Source organism: Oncorhynchus keta, chromosome 19 (genome assembly GCF_023373465.1).
Source record: "Oncorhynchus keta strain PuntledgeMale-10-30-2019 chromosome 19, Oket_V2, whole genome shotgun sequence".
Lineage (NCBI taxonomy): Eukaryota > Metazoa > Chordata > Actinopteri > Salmoniformes > Salmonidae > Oncorhynchus > Oncorhynchus keta.
This window is the reverse complement of record NC_068439.1, coordinates 6,909,102-6,926,597: the sequence shown is the minus strand read 5'-3', so window position 1 is coordinate 6,926,597 and position 17,496 is coordinate 6,909,102. Positions and strand designations below refer to the sequence as shown.

General features: G+C 45.5%; 1 pseudogene; it reads left to right on the top strand.

Annotated features, from left to right (window-relative positions):
* The first annotated feature begins 3,985 nt into the window (after nt 1–3,985).
* LOC118379976 (sodium-dependent lysophosphatidylcholine symporter 1-B-like) overlaps nt 3,986–17,496 on the top strand; it is a 49,669-nt pseudogene continuing 36,158 nt past the window's right edge.

Genomic DNA, 17,496 nt, shown 5'->3' with positions numbered 1-17,496 from the left:
ATAGGAAAGGGTCTGAATACTTATATAAAAAAGGTATTTCTCTTTTTTATTTCTATATATTTGCAAACATTTCTAAAAACCTGTTTTTCCCATTGTCACTATGGGATATTGTGTGTAGATTGATTGATGAAAAAAATAAATGTAATCCATTTTTAATAAGGCTGTAACTAAGTCAAGAGGTTTGAATACTTTCCAAATGCACTGTAGATTATATTTCAACATGGCTTCCCTTGCAAGCTTTTGGAACATTGTTATCAAATGTATTGCAACTTTAGTGAAAGATCAGAAAAAGTATGGGACGATATGGTCCAGTCTGACTCTGGGACGATATGGTCCAGTCTGACTCTGGGACTATATGGTCCAGTCTGACTCTGGGACTATATGGTCCAGTCTGACTCTGGGACTATATGGTCCAGTCTGACTCTGGGACGATATGGTCCAGTCTGACTCTGGGACGATATGGTCCAGTCTGACTCTGGGACTATATGGTCCAGTCTGACTCTGGGACTATATGGTCCAGTCTGACTCTGGGACGATATGGTCCAGTCTGACTCCGGGACTATATGGTCCAGTCTGACTCTGGGACTATTTGGTTTTCAACTGGGTTCAAGCAAATTTGAAATCATTTAAAATACTTGATCTGTGCTTGCCTGACTTTATGGACCAATTGAATGTCCCCAAAAGACTGTCAACCTCTTGTACTCGATGCAGGCCAGAGCCAATGCTAAAATATTTAAAATAGTACTGGAGCCCGTGGTCTGATATGGTCTGATTCTGCCTGAACTTGAGTGTAGAGTTACAGAGGTCAGTGAAACGTTGTTCAATAGGGCAAAGGAATTTCTGGTCATTTATGGATTAACTACTCTCTCTCCAAGAAGCTGGCTGACATTACAGTGTGTGTGTGTGTGTGTGTGTGTGTGTGTGTGTGTGTGTGTGTGTGTGTGTGTGTGTGTGTGTGTGTGTGTGTGTGTGTGTGTGTGTGTGTGTGTGTGTGTGTGTGTGTGTTTGTGTGTGTGTGTGTTTGTGTGTTTGTGTGAATATCAAATTAAATCAAAATATGTGTGTGTGTGTGTGTGTGTGTGTGTGTGTGTGTGTGTGTGTGTGTGTGTGTGTGTGTGTGTGTGTGTGTGTTTGTGTTTGTGTGAATATCAAATTAAATCAAAATATGTGTGTGTGTGTGTGTGTGTGTGTGTGTGTGTGTGTGTGTGTGTGTGTGTGTGTGAATATCAAATTAAATCAAAATATGTGTGTGTGTGTATGTGTGTGTGTGTGTGTGTGTGTGTGTGTAGGCATAGTGTGTGTGTGTGTGTGTGTGTGTGTGTGTGTTTGTTTGTGTGAATATCAAATTAAATCAAAATATGTGTGTGTGTGTGTGTGTGTGTGTGTGTGTGTGTGAATATCAAATTAAATCAAAATATGTGTGTGTGTGTGTGTAGGCATGTGTGTGTGTGTGTGTGTGTGTGAATATCAAATTAAATCAAAATATGTGTGTGTGTGTGTGTGTGTGTGTGTGTGTGTGTGTGTGTGTGTGTGTGTGTGTGTGTGTGTGTGTGTGTGAATATCAAATTAAATCAAAATATGTGTGTGTGTGTGTGTAGGCATAGTGTATGTGTGTGTGTGTGTGTGTGTGTGTGTGTGTGTGTGTGTGTGTGTGTGTGTGTGTGTGTGTGTGTGTGTGTGTGTGTGAATATCAAATTAAATCAAAATATGTGTGTGTGTTGGAAGGCATAGTGTGAGTGTGTGTGTGTGTGTGTGTGTGTGTGTGTGTGTGTGTGTGTGTGTGTGTGTGTGTGTGTGTGTGTGTGTGTGTGTGTGTGTGTGTATGTGTGCGTGTGTTAATATCAAATTAAATCAAAATATGTGTGTGTGTGTGTAGGCATAGTGTATGAGTGTGTGTGTGTGTGTGTGTGTGTGTGTGTGTGTGTGTGTGTGTGTGTGTGTGTGTGTGTGTGTGTGTGTGTGTGTGTGTGTGTGTGTGTGTGTGTGTGTGTGTGTGAATTACATTACTCTCCACGTGGCCCTCCGTGATCCTCAGTAACACACAGTCCAATGTTCAAAGTCACAGTGTTTGAGTCACAGGAGGCTGCTGAGAGGAGGACGGCTCATAACAATGGCTGGAATGGAGCGATGGGAACATCATCAGACACAATGAAATCATATGTGTGATGTGTTGGACACGATTCCATTCCAGCCATTAATATGAGCCTGTCCTCCTCATTGAAGGTGTCACCAGCCGCCTGGGATGTGTGTCATTTTTTACATTTATTTTTTTTAACCTTCATTTAACTAGGCAAGTCAGTTAAGAACAAATTCTTATTCTACAATGACGGCCTACTCCCGGCAAAACCCCTCTCCTAAGCAGGATGACTCTGGACCAATTGTGCACCGCCCTATGGGACTCCTGATCATGGCCGGTTGTGATGAAGCCCGGGATCGAACCAAATTAAATCAATTAAAATGTATTTGTCACATGCGCCGAATACAACAGGTGTAGGTAGACCTTACAGTGAATTGCTTACTTACAAACCCTTAACCAACAATGCAGTTTTAAGAAAAAATACCCACAGAAATATAACCAGTGTCTGTAGTGATGCCTCTATCACTGACATTCAGTGCCCTTAGACCACAAGCACCAGTCGGGAGCCTTACTAGTGTATATGTGCATAGCTCGGGAACATACCCTTCACATCATAACCAGTTGCCACTGACCATTAACAAATAGAACGTTTACCTGCACACAGAATCACAAGGCTGTATGCAGCTCACCATCTACTTGCTCTACTGCAGAGAATGTTCACGAAAACATCAACGTTGCTGTATCGTTTACAGTTTGTATTCGGCCAGACCCCGGGGTACGTGGTATCTCTGGTTCGTAGTGTGTAGTTGTATGTAGTGATCTTTTGAGATGACCTATTTGCTATATCTTAAAACACACGTACATGTTTTGCATTACCAGGATAAATGTGTTAGAACGGACAAACATTTCAGTCCATGTCCATTGGAAACCATGTGTTTGATGTGTTTGATACCATTTCACCATTTTTTTGGGGCGGCAGGTAGCGTAGTGGTTAGAGTGTTGGACTAGTAACCGAGCTGACAAGATAAAAAAAATCGGATGTTCTGCTCCTGAAAAAGGCAGTTAACCCACTGTTAGGCTGTCATTGTAAATAAGAATGTGTTCTTAAACTGACATGCCTTGTTAAATAAAGGTTATATTTAATAAACAATTCTGCTCCAGTCATTAGCACGAGCCTGTCCTCCCCATTTAAGGTGCCACCAACCTCCTGTGTTACACAATCTATGAACAGTATGATAATATTTCCTTAGCTTCTAATATCTGAGATATCTACTGCAGCCCTCATCCTCCACATTACAACCCCCGTTCTGCCAGTCACATTCTGTTAAAGGTCCCCAAAGCTCACACATCCCTGGGTTGCTCCTCTTTTCAGTTCACTGCGCGACTGGAACGAGCTGCAACAAACACTGAAACTGGACAGTTTTATCTCTTCATTTTTTCGTTCAAAGACTCAATCATGGACACTCTTACTGACAGTTGTGGCTGCTTTGCGTGATGTATTGTTGTCTCTAACTTCTTGCCATTTGTTCTGTTGTCTGTGGCCAATTATGTCTGTACCATGTTTTGTGCTGCTACCATGTTGTTGTTGTCATGCCGCTACCACGCTGTGTTGTTGTCTTAGGTCTCTCTTTATGTAGTGTTGCGTTGTATCTCTTATCGTGATGTGTTTTGTCCTATATTTTTATTTAATATATTTTTAATCTAATCCGCCGTCCCCGCAGGAGGCCTTTTGGTAGGTCGTCATTTGCAAATAGGAATTAGTTCTTTATTAACTGACTTTCCTCGTTAAATAAAGGTTACATAAATTCCATTTTAAAACTTGGTCTGGGTCTCCGCCAGCTTTGTGGGCGGGGTTAAATCATCCTGACCGGTAAGGGGCGGGGTCCTACTGCTACATCATGGCCCACTCCTAGTCGTAAACTTTCACATGTGTAGTCTGAACGGATCTCACAAGGTGTAACCGATTTGTGTTTTAAGACGACGTTTACATTTTTTTTTTTTAAGTATAATATTTGTTTTTCAAACTGTTATTTATCCGTAAAGTGATGGCAAAAGGAGAAGGCGCCGATCAATATTCCAACAATAGTTTATTAACGAATAAACCGGTCAACCCAGATGTGGTCAAATTAGCTGGGAAGGTAAGTTGATTAATGTATAGTTTTATGAACAACAATATTAGCAGTAAATGTGTATGCATGAATGTACAACCTGAACTAAACTGGAGAGGAAGACGGCTTTGATTGAACGGCGATTCCAAAGAGATGGATCGGTTTGTCAACATTCTCACGTCAAACTTTTTATACGTTCAGCCTAATCAATTAGTCTAGTTATTGATGATAAACTATAATCAGTTTTATTTCCACCGGCTTTGATGACAGCAGCCACCACGTTTCAATTACATTCCGCAAGGCGAGCACCAAACCCCGTCCTGTCGTCCCTTTATTCATTGAAAATTCATTGAAAATGATTAGCTATAGCTATTTACGGCAAGGATGCTTTTTTGCTTTGAAAAACCTATTGAGAATAGCGTAGGTTATATAAGTGATTATAAATAGCTATGCGGTTTAGGCAATATATATATATTAGACTTTACGTCCGTCCCCTCGGATATATATGAATTGTAATGTGGCTTTTGGGGGTTGGAAACATATAGGAGTAGTCTACGCCGTGTCAGAGGAGCGTCTTGCTCGATGTAGCGAACACAAGCAGCGAGGCTACGTGTCATTTCACCCGGGCTGAAGCTGTGATTTCTTCTAAAGTTTGAATGAGCGCTTCCATGCTTGATTTTGGTGTATACTAGAGATGTGAATCGTAAAAAAAAAAATTGGGGGATCCTTAACGTTAAAAAAAAATGCCTAACCGATAGTTGTGTAATGATGTTAGTTGATAACTTGCATTGTTGCACTATCTTCAAACTGCACGCAGAAATAAACGCTTCTTTCCTGGTCGGAATGAATTGTCTTATCCTCCTATACTGGCTTTTTTAGCAACTGGTTCAAGGTTGGGTGGTGTTGGGACCGATGGGGTGCTTGTCTGGTGCCTTTTTGACCAGCTTGTCTGGTGCCCCTTTGACCAGCTTGTCTGGTGCCCCTTTGACCAGCTTGTCTGGTGCCCCTTTGACCAGCTTGTCTGGTGCCCCTTTGACCAGCTTGTCTGGTGCCCCTTTGACCAGCTTGTCTGGTGCCTCTTTGACCAGCTTGTCTGGTGCCCCTTTGACCAGCTTGTCTGGTGCCCCTTTGACCAGCTTGTCTGGTGCCTCTTTGACCAGCTTGTCTGGTGCCTCTTTGACCAGCTTGTCTGGTGCCTCTTTGACCAGCTTGTCTGGTGCCCCTTTGACCAGCTTGTCTGGTGCCCCTTTGACCAGCTTTTGATGCTTGTCGAAACATTTTATTTACACTTCGATCTGCCAGAGATCACACTGACAAGAGTAGGCTACACACATCTGAAAATGAAGGTAAAACTGCAGGACACGGGATGAGAGACTTAAGTTGAGCCACTTGCAGCTCAATTCATTTCCGCCTAATCTCTATAGGCCACTTGAAGCCTACGCACTGATAGACAGTGTCTCCGTGAAGAGATTGGGAGTTGACAGTGAGCAACACATCGCATCCTCAGTCTATATTCTCCTTGTCAGACTTATTTTTCTTGTCCCGGCCAATTAAGGTCGAGCCCTGGGTTAAGGTCGAGCCCTGGGTTAAGGTCGAGCCCTGGGTTATTGCACACTCTTTTCTAGAGGTTGATTGCACAGGAAGGTTTAGCTATTGCAGTACAAGTTTGATGACCATGTTCTGCAGTACCCAATTCATTTAACTCCTTTACAAGTGTATGCCCACATTCCAGACAGACAGGTTTGTTAACCCAGACCCTGCGTGTCCCCAGGCGCTCTCATTTGTTGTCTTCTGTAACCGTAAAAGCCTTGCATATGTTAATATCAGAAGCCTCCTCCCTAAGTTTGTTTTACTCAGTGCTTTAGTACACTCTGCCAACCCTGATGTCCTTGCCTTGTCTGAATCCTGGCTCAGGAAGGCTACCAAAAATTCTGAGATTTACATCTCCAACTACATGTTCCATCAAGGTAGAACTGCCAAAGGGGGAGGAGTTAGCCTGCAAAGTTCTGTTATATTTTCCAGGTCTATGCCCAAACAGTTTGGTTCATGCCCATACCCGGGCATGAACCAGGGACCCTCTTCACACATCATCAACAGTCTCACCCTCGAAGGATCGTTTACCCATCGCTCCACAAAAGCCGCGGCCCTTGCAGAGCAAGGGGAACCACTACTTCAAGGTCTCAGAGCAAGTGACGTCACTGATTGAAACGCTATTTAGCGCGCACAACCACTAAGTAGCTAGCCATTCCACATCCGTTACACTTGTGCAATACCATTGGTGTTTGACCTGAATTAAAACCTAGTGTTTGGCCAGTTATTGTATATTGTCAGTGAGTCAGTCCACAACACTGTGAAAGATGCCTTAATGTCCCTGTGGTTAGCCTAGGCTTAGGAGAGGATCCTTTTTCAGTCAGAACAACAAGTTGTCACTGAAAGAATGTGTTGGTGCGTCAACAGCCTTGGTTATCTGACGTTTATGGTCACACAGTGACTCGTGTCTAACCAGATCCAAAGTACAAACAATAATAGACACAGATTCTCAAGGAGTTGTTTTATTTTGAATTTGTTTTATGGCCTGTGAACTTTCCCTGAAAATCTAGATGTGTTGGCAACTCCACTTAGTCTAGCAGAGGATAAGGATTGATTTGGGACCCGGGCACAAATCAACTTTTATGTTCCCTGCAGTTCTTAGTACCCAGTGCTTCCCCCCCCTATGTGTGAATGAGGTGACGTCTCAGATCCCACCAATCAGGATGCTCACAAACTGGGTGGCGGCCACAGAGAGACCTTTTCATTGGCTTAGGCGGAGGGTGTGGGTGCCTGTGCTCCTGACTGCCTATTGGTTGACAAACGTTGAGGGCTCCCTTTCAAGCTGGCTAGCCAACCTGGCGAAGTTCCCTGCCAGAGAAGTGCAGAAAGGCCCTCGTTCTCGCCAGGGGATTGTGACAACCCTGTGAGGAGACACACTAAGCAGTCTGGCTGTTTTTGTATTTTTGACCAGCCTCCAACTACTTTTGACCAGGCTCCATAGAGTGATGTAGAGAATACTGTGCCATTCTGGAGGCAGTCTGTCAGGTCACTCATGCCAGGGAATTGATATGAAAGTAGTGCACTATGTATGGGGAATAGGGTACCGTTTGAGATGCAGACAGGGTGATTGGTATCGAGGTGGGAAAGGTTCCAGTCTACAACCTGTGGGGACAGAGAGAATAATTGGGTTACATTGTTCTCACGCTGTCGTGGGACCGTCTCGTGACAAAATGCCTCTCTGTCCTAGATTCCCTGCCCTGGTCCTCCTGTTCTGTAGCCCCTGTCCCTGCCCTGGTCCTCCTGTTCTGTAGCCCCTGTCCCTGCCCTGGTCCTCCTGTTCTGTAGCCCCTGTCCCTGCCCTGGTCCTCCTGTTCTGTAGCCCCTGTCCCTGCCCTGGTCCTCCTGTTCTGTAGCCCCTGTCCCTGCCCTGGTCCTCCTGTTCTGTAGCCCCTGTCCCTGCCCTGGTCCTCCTGTTCTGTAGCCCCTGTCCCTGCCCTGGTCCTCCTGTTCTGTAGCCCCTGTCCCTGCCCTGGTCCTCCTGTTCTGTAGCCCCTGTCCCTGCCCTGGTCCTCCTGTGCTGTATCCCCTGTCCCTGCCCTGGTCCTCCTGTTCTATACCCCTGGTCCTCCTGTTCTATAGCCCCGTCCCTGCCCTGGTCCTCCTGTTCTGTAGCCCCTGTCCCTGCCCTGGTCCTCCTGTGCTGTATCCCCTGGTCCTCCTGTGCTGTATCCCCTGGTCCTCCTGTTCTGTAGCCCCTGTCCCTGCCCTGGTCCTCCTGTTCTGTAGCCCCTGTCCCTGCCCTGGTCCTCCTGTTCTGTATCCCCCGTCCCTGCCCTGGTCCTCCTGTTCTATAGCCCCCGTCCCTGCCCTGGTCCTCCTGTTCTGTAGCTGGATGGTAGATCTGGAAACCAGAACTCTTGAGTAAAACAGACGAGGGAGGGAGGGATGGGAGAGAGACTGTTTTCGATTAGGCTGCTAAGCAGAATTACCCCCCCCCCTATCACCATTATAAAGAGAGCCTGCTAAATGCTAAGCCAAAGAGACCCTAGATCCAATCATACTTAGGCTTAGCTCTGCAAATAAGTTGCTGTGATTTTATTATTTGACCCTTCTGGTCATTTATGAACATTTGAACATCTTTGAAGAACGATCTGGCCATGTACTCTCATTATCCCCCAGCACAGCCAGAAGAGGACTGGCCATCCCTCAAAGCCAGGTTCTTCTCTCTACGTTTCTTCCCAGGGTTCCTGTATTTTCTAGGAAGTTTTCTTCTTTCCAGTGTGTTTCTACATAAGTTTATGCACCTTGGCACTAATTCTTTCAAGCTATTGTCACATTGTCCAGTTAGTTTGATCATCTTTGTAGTAGGGCTGGGAATTGCCAGGGAACTTACAATACAATAGTTTCACCATACTTAGCAATATATTTACAACTCTATATGTATTACTTTTCTGTATGAATTGCGAATTGGTGTCATGGAAAACAACTTCTAATCAGTCATGGAAATAAGTGCTACAATCATGTTGGCTTACCATTTCATGAAGACAAATACAATGGCTTAGTATTCATTCCCTGTGGCACTTTTCCTATTTTGTTGCCTTACAACCTGGAATAAGTAATAACTAGAATAACTATTCACCCCCAAGTCAATACTTTGTAGAGCCACCTTTTGCAGCAATTACAACTGCAAGTCTCTTGTGCCAAGCTTATAGAGACATGCCCCATCTAGCCACTGGGATTTTTCCCCATTCTTCAAGGCAAATCTGCTCCAACTCCTTCAAGTTGGATTGGTTCCCCTGGTGTACAGCAATCTTTTAGTCATACCACAGATTCTCAATTGGATTGAGGTCTGGGCTTTGACTAGGACATTCCAAGACATTTAAATGTTTCGCCTTAATCCACTCGAGTATTACTTTAGCAGTATGCTTAGGGTCATTGTCCTGCTGGAAGATGAACCTCTGTCCCAGTCTCAAATCTCTGGAAGACTGAAACCGGTTCCCCTCAAGAATTTCCCTGTATTTAGTGCCATCCATCATTCCTCCGATTTTGACAATGTTTCCCAGTCCCTGCAGTTGAAAAACATCCCCACAGCATGATGCTGCCACCACCATGCGTCACTGTGGGGATGATGTTCTCGGGGTGATGAGAGGTGTTGGGTTTGCACCAGACAATGTTTTCCTTGATGGCCAAAAAGCTTAATTTTAGTCATCTGACCAGAGTACCTTCTTCCATATGTTTGGGGAGTCTCCCACATGCCTTTTGGTGAACACCAAACATGTTTGCTTATTTTTATCATTAAGCAATGGCTTTTTTCTGGCCACTCTTCCGTAAAGCCCAGCTCTGTGGAGTGTACGGCTTAGTGGTCCTATGGACAGATACTCCAATCTCCGCCGTGGAGCTTTGTAGCTCCTTCAGGGTTACTTTGGTCTCTTTGTTGCCTCTCTGATTAATGCCCTCCTTGCCTGGTCCGTGAGTTTTGCTTGGTGGCCCTCTCTTGGCAGGTTTGTTGTGGTGCCATATTCTTTCAATTTTTTTTTGGTAATGGATTTAATGGTGCTCTGTGGGATGTTCAACGTTTCGGATATTTTTTTTTATAACTCAACCATGATCTGTACTTCTCCACTACTTTGTCTCTGACATGTTCGGAGAGCTCCTTGGTCTTCATGGTGCCACTTGCTTCAGAACAGATAGCAAAGGGGTGAATACATTTGCACTCACCACTATTCTGTTTTGAATTTCTTATTTTTATTATTTTTTCATTTCACCAATTTTGAATATTTTGTGTATGTACATGAATTCCAAATAATAAAAAAACATTTAAATTACATGTTGTAATGCAACAAAATAGGAAAACACAAGACGGGATTAATGTTTTGCAAGGCACTGTATAGGAAGTGCTATACCGTATGGTTTTTGAAGAATTATTTTATTATATCTTTAAAAAATATTGCCGTAACAATACTGTATCCCCCCCCCACCCCATCCCTACTTTGTCTAGAATTCCCTCTATTAGAGCTGTTTAGTTATTTGTTGGTTTGTGACTCTGTTGAGGGTCAGACTGCAACAAAGTTCAGTTGGTGTCTGATGTGAAACTTTTTTTTATTTTTTATTTTTTTAACAAGACTCATTATTGCATCAATCCATTCTGTGGAACCCCGGGTGCCATCTTGTTTCTGCTTTGCAGTAGCAAACCCCATTGATACAACAGACTGGCATTCAGGGCCTAAGCTATTGCATGAAACTTTTTTTTTTTTTTTTTTAAGGAATTAATTAATGCAACATTCGCAGCTCCTTCAGGGTTATAACCTTTTTTTTAATGTGGATCCTAACAAACTAAACTGCTAAACATGTCAACTTGTTGGTAATGAACTCCTTTTTTTCCCCCCCTGTCTATCCCAGCGTGAGCAGTGCGACAGGTTGTCCATATGCAACAAGCTGTGCTACGCGGTGGGAGGAGCGCCCTATCAGATCACAGGCTGTGCGCTGGGCTTCTTCCTCCAGATATACCTACTGGATGTGGCACAGGTGAGTCTACAGTCAGTAGCATCCTTACTCTCTATTCAGGGCTCTAGTCAAAATTAGTGCACTATATATAGGGAATATGATTCCATAGGGCTCTGGTCAAAATTAGTGCACTATATAGGGAATAGGATTCCATAGGGCTCTAGTCAAAATTAGTGCACTATATATAGGGAATATGATTCCATAGGGCTCTGGTCAAAATTAGTGCACTATATAGGGAATAGGATTCCATAGGGCTCTAGTCAAAAGTAAGTGCGCCGTATAGGAAATGGGGTATCATTTGGGACCCATCACCATTTCACTGACCTACCCCCTCCTAGTGTTCACAGATCTGACAGGGCTTGTCAGAGCAAGTGCCAGCAGAATAGTGACGGGTCCTGCTATCTCAAATGGTGTTCGGGTTCTCGACTCCCAACTTGAGTGTAAATTCCTCAGAGATCATAAAGACTAATGTACCGTGGTCTTTTCAGATGGTCAGGAATATAGAACGATCTTAGTCAGATGCCCTCAGGCTGAAACAAAACAAGAAAACAATTATATTGGCCTATTTTATTCTCCTAGCATTTCTTTATTTAGAAACAGTGCTGTATCACCTAGATTACCTGCCGTATGTAGGCTGGTTCCTCTGGCCCGGGGGTGTAGGCTGGTTCCTCTGGCCCGGGGGTGTAGGCTGGTTCCTCTGGCCCGGGGTGTAGGCTGGTTCCTCTGGCCCGGGGGTGTAGGCTGGTTCCTCTGGCCCGGGGTGTAGGCTGGTTCCTCTGGCCCGGGGGTGTAGGCTGGTTCCTCTGGCCCGGGGGTGTAGGCTGGTTCCTCTGGCCCGGGGGTGTAGGCTGGTTCCTCTGGCCCGGGGATGTAGTGTGTGTATAGAGAATCTGAGTCCCAAATGGCACCTTATTAAGTTGTTTTTGTAGTCATTAACTCAGTGGTGTGTTGTGACCTTACTGGATCAAAGTGCTCACAGAGGCTTAGCCAGAGCTTGGGAGGTTGAGTAGACTGACTCCTCTGGCCTGGGGAGAACAGTCGGCTAGACTGACTCCTCTGGCCTGGGGAGAACAGTCGGCTAGACTGACTCCTCTGGCCTGGGGAGAACAGTCGGCTAGACTGACTCCTCTGGCCTGGGGAGAACAGTCGGCTAGACTGACTCCTCTGGCCTGGGGAGAACAGTCGGCTAGACTGACTCCTCTGGCCTGGGGAGAACAGTCGGCTAGACTGACTCCTCTGGCCTGGGGAGAACAGTCGGCTAGACTGACTCCTCTGGCCTGGGGAGAACAGTCGGCTAGACTGACTCCTCTGGCCTGGGGAGCACAGTCGGCTAGACTGACTCCTCTGGCCTGGGGAGCACAGTCGGCTAGACTGACTCCGCTCTTGCTTAAGTAGAATTTTGATGTTGATCTGGTTGTTGAGGGCAAGATGGCGTCCAACTCCCTCACCCGACTGCTGAGATCAGTGATGAAGAGGCAATTTTTTTTGGGGGGACTGACTAAATTCACATAGAAATATGAGTTATAGATCTGTAATTCTTGCTGAAAACAAGTCTCTAAGAAGTCATAGATCTGTTCTGTCCACTATTTCTATGCTTCCTGTTCTCGGGTTTTGAACACCAGCTTAACCAACAATATTTTTGGTTCTGAAAAGTTATATTTCACAGCGGTTTAGATGGTACAGTGATTCTCTAAACTTGCTTGTTGTGACGCAAATTGTTTGAATTTTAGAAACCAGGAAATGGCGAAGCGGTTTCTTCACAGTGCACGTTTAAGTGTAACCTCCCTGAACAGGTGGTAGGGATTCATGGAGTCATCTCCTTGGGCTCTCTAGACATAGTCTTTTGTAATCTTGTGGTTTCCTGTTTAAACGTTCAGTAGCCCACAGGACCGACTCAACATGGCCGCTTTATGCTTCAAATGAGCCACCTCTGTCGGTTCAGTTGGACCTGTTTCCAGCCTGGTCCTTTTTTAGTTCTAACCATTCATCCATATCTCTAACCTTGTTCTCTCTCTCTCTCTCTCTTCTCCTCCTCCCTCAAGTTGGACCCCTTCTATGCATCGATCATCCTGTTTGTGGGGAGGGCCTGGGATGCTGTGACGGACCCGATCATAGGCTTCATGGTCTCCCGCTCTCCCTGGACACGCTTCGGACGAATGCTGCCATGGTACGTGCCATTTTTACCGCTTCTCATATCAAATCAGTCACATTTTAGCCTTCGAGAGCTTCATGTGTTTTCTTTCTTTTTTTTTTTCCTGTTTGGTTGTGAACTTCGTCCCTCTGAATGGTAGTAGGAAGGAAAGAACTGAGGAAAGAGGACGTAACTCCCATCTGCGGGCTCTAGGTTCTTTCCCACTGATTCAGCCGTTTTGGTTGAGAATTCCCTCGTTGTGGCATCTGTTGCTGTAACTAAAAGGCCAACCTCTATTTTGCAGATGGATATCAGGCTACCTGACGATTTTGAATATACACATTGCCTTACAAGATGTCTTCTTTTGGGGGGGGGGGGTGTGTTACCATTCACAGGTTCCATGCAGCAACAACACGTATGTGTGTGTAAGCGCAAGGGAGTGTCGGGAGTCGGGAATACTTGGTGACAGCCAGAAGGGAGAGAAGTCTGCGTTTTATACCAACGACGATTTAGCAATAGATCTCGCTGGAATGTCTGCGTGTTGGCCGTTTCCCCTCTATTGGTCCCCCTGGTCATTTGGAAACTCCACTGGTGTGCCAAGTGTGCTTCAAACGCACGTGTCCCAAATGGCAACCTATTCCAACATACTGCAATAAAACAGTGCCCTATAGGCCCTGGTCAAAAGTAGTGCACTATATAGGGTTAGGCCGTAGTGAATGCGTGCTAAGTGGATAGGGTTAGGCCGTAGTGAATGCGTGCTAAGTGGATAGGGTTAGTCCGTACTGAATGCGTGCTAAGTGGTTAGGGATAGGCCGTAGTGAATGCGTGCTAAGTGGACCGGGTTAGGCCGTAGTGAATGCGTGCTAAGTGGACCGGGTTAGGCCGTAGTGAATGCGTGCTAAGTGGATAGGGGTAGGTGGTAGTGAATGCGTGCTAAGTGGATAGGGTTAGGTGGTAGTGAATGCGTGCTAAGTGGACCGGGTTAGGTGGTAGTGAATGTGTGGACCGGGTTAGGTGGTAGTGGACCGGGTTAGGCCGTAGTGAATGCGTGCTAAGTGGATAGGGTTAGGCCGTAGTGAATGCGTGCTAAGTGGACCGGGTTAGGTGGTAGTGAATGCGTGCTAAGTGGACCGGGTTAGGCCGTAGTGAATGCGTGCTAAGTGGACCGGGTTAGGTGGTAGTGAATGCGTGCTAAGTGGACCGGGTTAGGCGGTAGTGAATGCGTGCTAAGTGGACCGGGTTAGGCCGTAGTGAATGCGTGCTAAGTGGACCGGGTTAGGTGGTAGTGAATGCGTGCTAAGTGGACCGGGTTAGGTGGTAGTGAATGCGTGCTAAGTGGATTTTTTTTTAGGCTGTAGTGAATGCGTGCTAGTGGACCGGGTTAAGTGAATGCGTGCTAAGTGGACCGGGTTAGGTGGTAGTGAATGTGTGCAAGTGGACCGGGTTAGGCCGTAGTGAATGCGTGCTAAGTGGACCGGGTTAGGTGGTAGTGAATGCGTGCTAAGTGGACCGGGTTAGGCCGTAGTGAATGCGTGCTAAGTGGACCGGGTTAGGCCGTAGTGAATGCGTGCTAAGTGGACCGGGTTAGGTGGTAGTGAATGCGTGCTAAGTGGACCGGGTTAGGTGGTAGTGAATGCGTGCTAAGTGGACCGGGTTAGGCCATTCACTATGACCTGTGTTGTAATTGTCTGATGTTTTGGGGAAAGTACCTCCTGGTACGATTTTGAGTACATCTTCATTAAGATTTCAGCTGCAGCTCTGAAAGGGTTACTGCAGTTGTCTACTGCTCAGAACACACACACACACACACACACACACACACACACACACACACACACACACACACTACTTTCTGTGACGATGTCTTCAAACATTCTCTGAAACATAAGCCACATTTCCTGTAGGGCTAAAATGAAGACAAAAAAAAAACCCATCTTCAAACGACACGCCGCCAGGCTTTTATTTAACCAAGATAGTACAGAGGTTTCTGCTTGCCTTGCAGTTCCCACAGAGTTCGTTGACATGGTCTTGGTGAATCTACACAGCCTTCATACATTCCTCCTTCTGCTTCTTCTTTAAACCTTTTTTAAAAGGGCCGAGTTTTGCGTCTCCGTCTTCTGGGATATACTGTGCCTTCAGAAAGTATCAGACCCCTTGACTTATTCCACATTTTGTTACGTTACAGCCTTATTCTAAATTGAATTAACATTTGTTCCCTCATCAATCTACACACAATTACCCCGTAATGACGTCCAAAACATATATTTATAGAAATGTTTGCTAAAGTATTCAGACCTTTTACTCAGTACTTTGTTGAAGCACATTTTGGCACCGACTACAGATTTGAGTCTTCTTGGGTATGACACTACAAGCTTGGCACACCTGTATTTGGAGAGTTCCTCTCAAGCTTTGTCAAGTTGGATGGGGAGGGTCGCCGCACAGCTCTTTTCAGGTCTCTCCAGAGAGTTTCCATCGGGTTCAAGTCCAGGCTCTGGCTGGGCCACTCAAGGACTTGTCCTGAAGCCACTCCTGCATTGCCTTGGCTGTGTGTTTAGGGTCGTTGTCCTGTTGGAAGGTGAACCTTCACCTGAGTCTGTGGTCCTGAGGGCTCTGGAGTAGGTTTTCATCAAGGATCGCTCTGTACTTTGCTCCGTTAATCTTTGCCTCGATCCTGACTAGTCTCCCAGTCCCTGCCGGTGAAAAAAATCCCCACAGTATGATGCTGCCACCACCACCATGCTTCACCGCAGGGATGGTGACAGGTTTCCTCCATTACATTTAAGTCATTTAGCAGACGCTCTTATCCAGAGCGACTTACAAATTGGTGCATTCACCTTATGACATCCAGTGGAACAGCCACTTTACAATAGTGCATCTAAATCTTTTAGGGGGGGTGAGAAGGATTACTTATCCTCCAGATGTGACGCTCTGCATTCAGGCCAAAGAGTTCATTCTTGCTTTCATCAGACCAGAGAATCTTGTTTCTCATGGTCAGTCCTTTAGGTGCCATTTGGCAAACTCCAAGTGGGCTGTCATGTGCCTTTTTTTTACAATCAAGTTGTAGACACATCAAGGATGATCAATGGAAACAGGATGCAGCTGAGCTCCATTTCGTCTCCCATAGTCTTTTTTAAAAACATTTCTTGAATTTTTTTTAAACTTTTTTTTTTATATTACCCTTTTAATTTAACGAGTCAGTTAAGAACATATTCTGTGTATTTAATGTTTTTAATTTGATTTATTTCACCTTTATTTAACCGGGTAGGCAAGTTGAGAACAAGTTCTCATTTACAACTGCAACCTGGCCAAGATGAAGCAAAGCAGTGCGACACAAACAACAACACAGAGTTATACATGGAATAAAACAAACATACAGTCAATAACACAATAGAAGAAAACGTCTATATACAGTGTGTGTAAATAAGGGAGGTAAGGCAATAAATAGTCCATGGTGGTGAAGTAATTATAGTATAGCAATTAAACACTGGAGTGATAGAGACTGGAGGGGTATATGTGCAGAAGATTAATGTGCAAGTTGAGATACTGGGGTGCAAAGGACCAAGATAGATGAATACACTATGGGGATGAGGTAGTTGGTTGGGCTGTTTACAGATGGGCTATGTACAGGTGCAGTGATCTGTGAGCTGCTCTGACAGCTGGTGCTTAAAGCTAGTGAGGGAGATACGAGCCTCCAGCTTCAGAGATTTTTGTAGTTCGTTCCAGTCATTGGCAGCAGAGAACTGGAAGGAAAGGCAGCCAAAGAGGAATTGGCTTTGGTGAGATATACCAGCTGGAGCACGTGCTGCTATGGTGACCAGTGAGATATACCTGCTGGAGCACGTGCTGCTATGGTGACCAGTGAGATATACCTGCTGGAGCACGTGCTGCTATGGTGACCAGTGAGATATACCTGCTGGAGCACGTGCTGCTATGGTGACCAGTGAGATATACCTGCTGGAGCACGTGCTGCTATGGTGACCAGTGAGATATACCTGCTGGAGCACGTGCTGCTATGGTGACCAGTGAGATATACCTGCTGGAGCACGTGCTGCTATGGTGACCAGTGAGATATACCTGCTGGAGCACGTGCTGCTATGGTGACCAGTGAGATATACCTGCTGGAGCACGTGCTGCTATGGTGACCAGTGAGCTGAGAAGGTGGGGCTTTTGGTGACAATTCATTCTGAAAAGTAGGAGATTTGAACCAAAATCACTTGTTATAAAGTTTTAGATTGTGGCCTTACTGGGTCATCTATATTCCTGCACCTTCCCTCATACACTCAGGCCTACACCGAGAGGTCCTTATTCCCTAACGGACAGGCAGGTCTGATTCCACTCAAAGGCCCTCTGTGAGCGAGGTACAGTCTCAGTCTGTCAGTGCCTCTGGAAGGTCATGTAGCATTCTGGAACCCTTCAGAGGATGTTCCAGAACACCAGGTGTCTCTCTGTACCTCCTATAGGCTTAGTCCCAAATGGAACCCCACGTTCTATAATAGTGCATATTGACCAGAGGGATGGATTGGGTGCCATTTGGGAGAAGGTACAATTAGGGAACCTGAAGCGCCTTGAGCGGGATGGATGGGAGGGGGGTTGGGGTGGCTGGGTGACTAATGCTTTGCCAATGCTGACTAGTCCAATTGCATCAG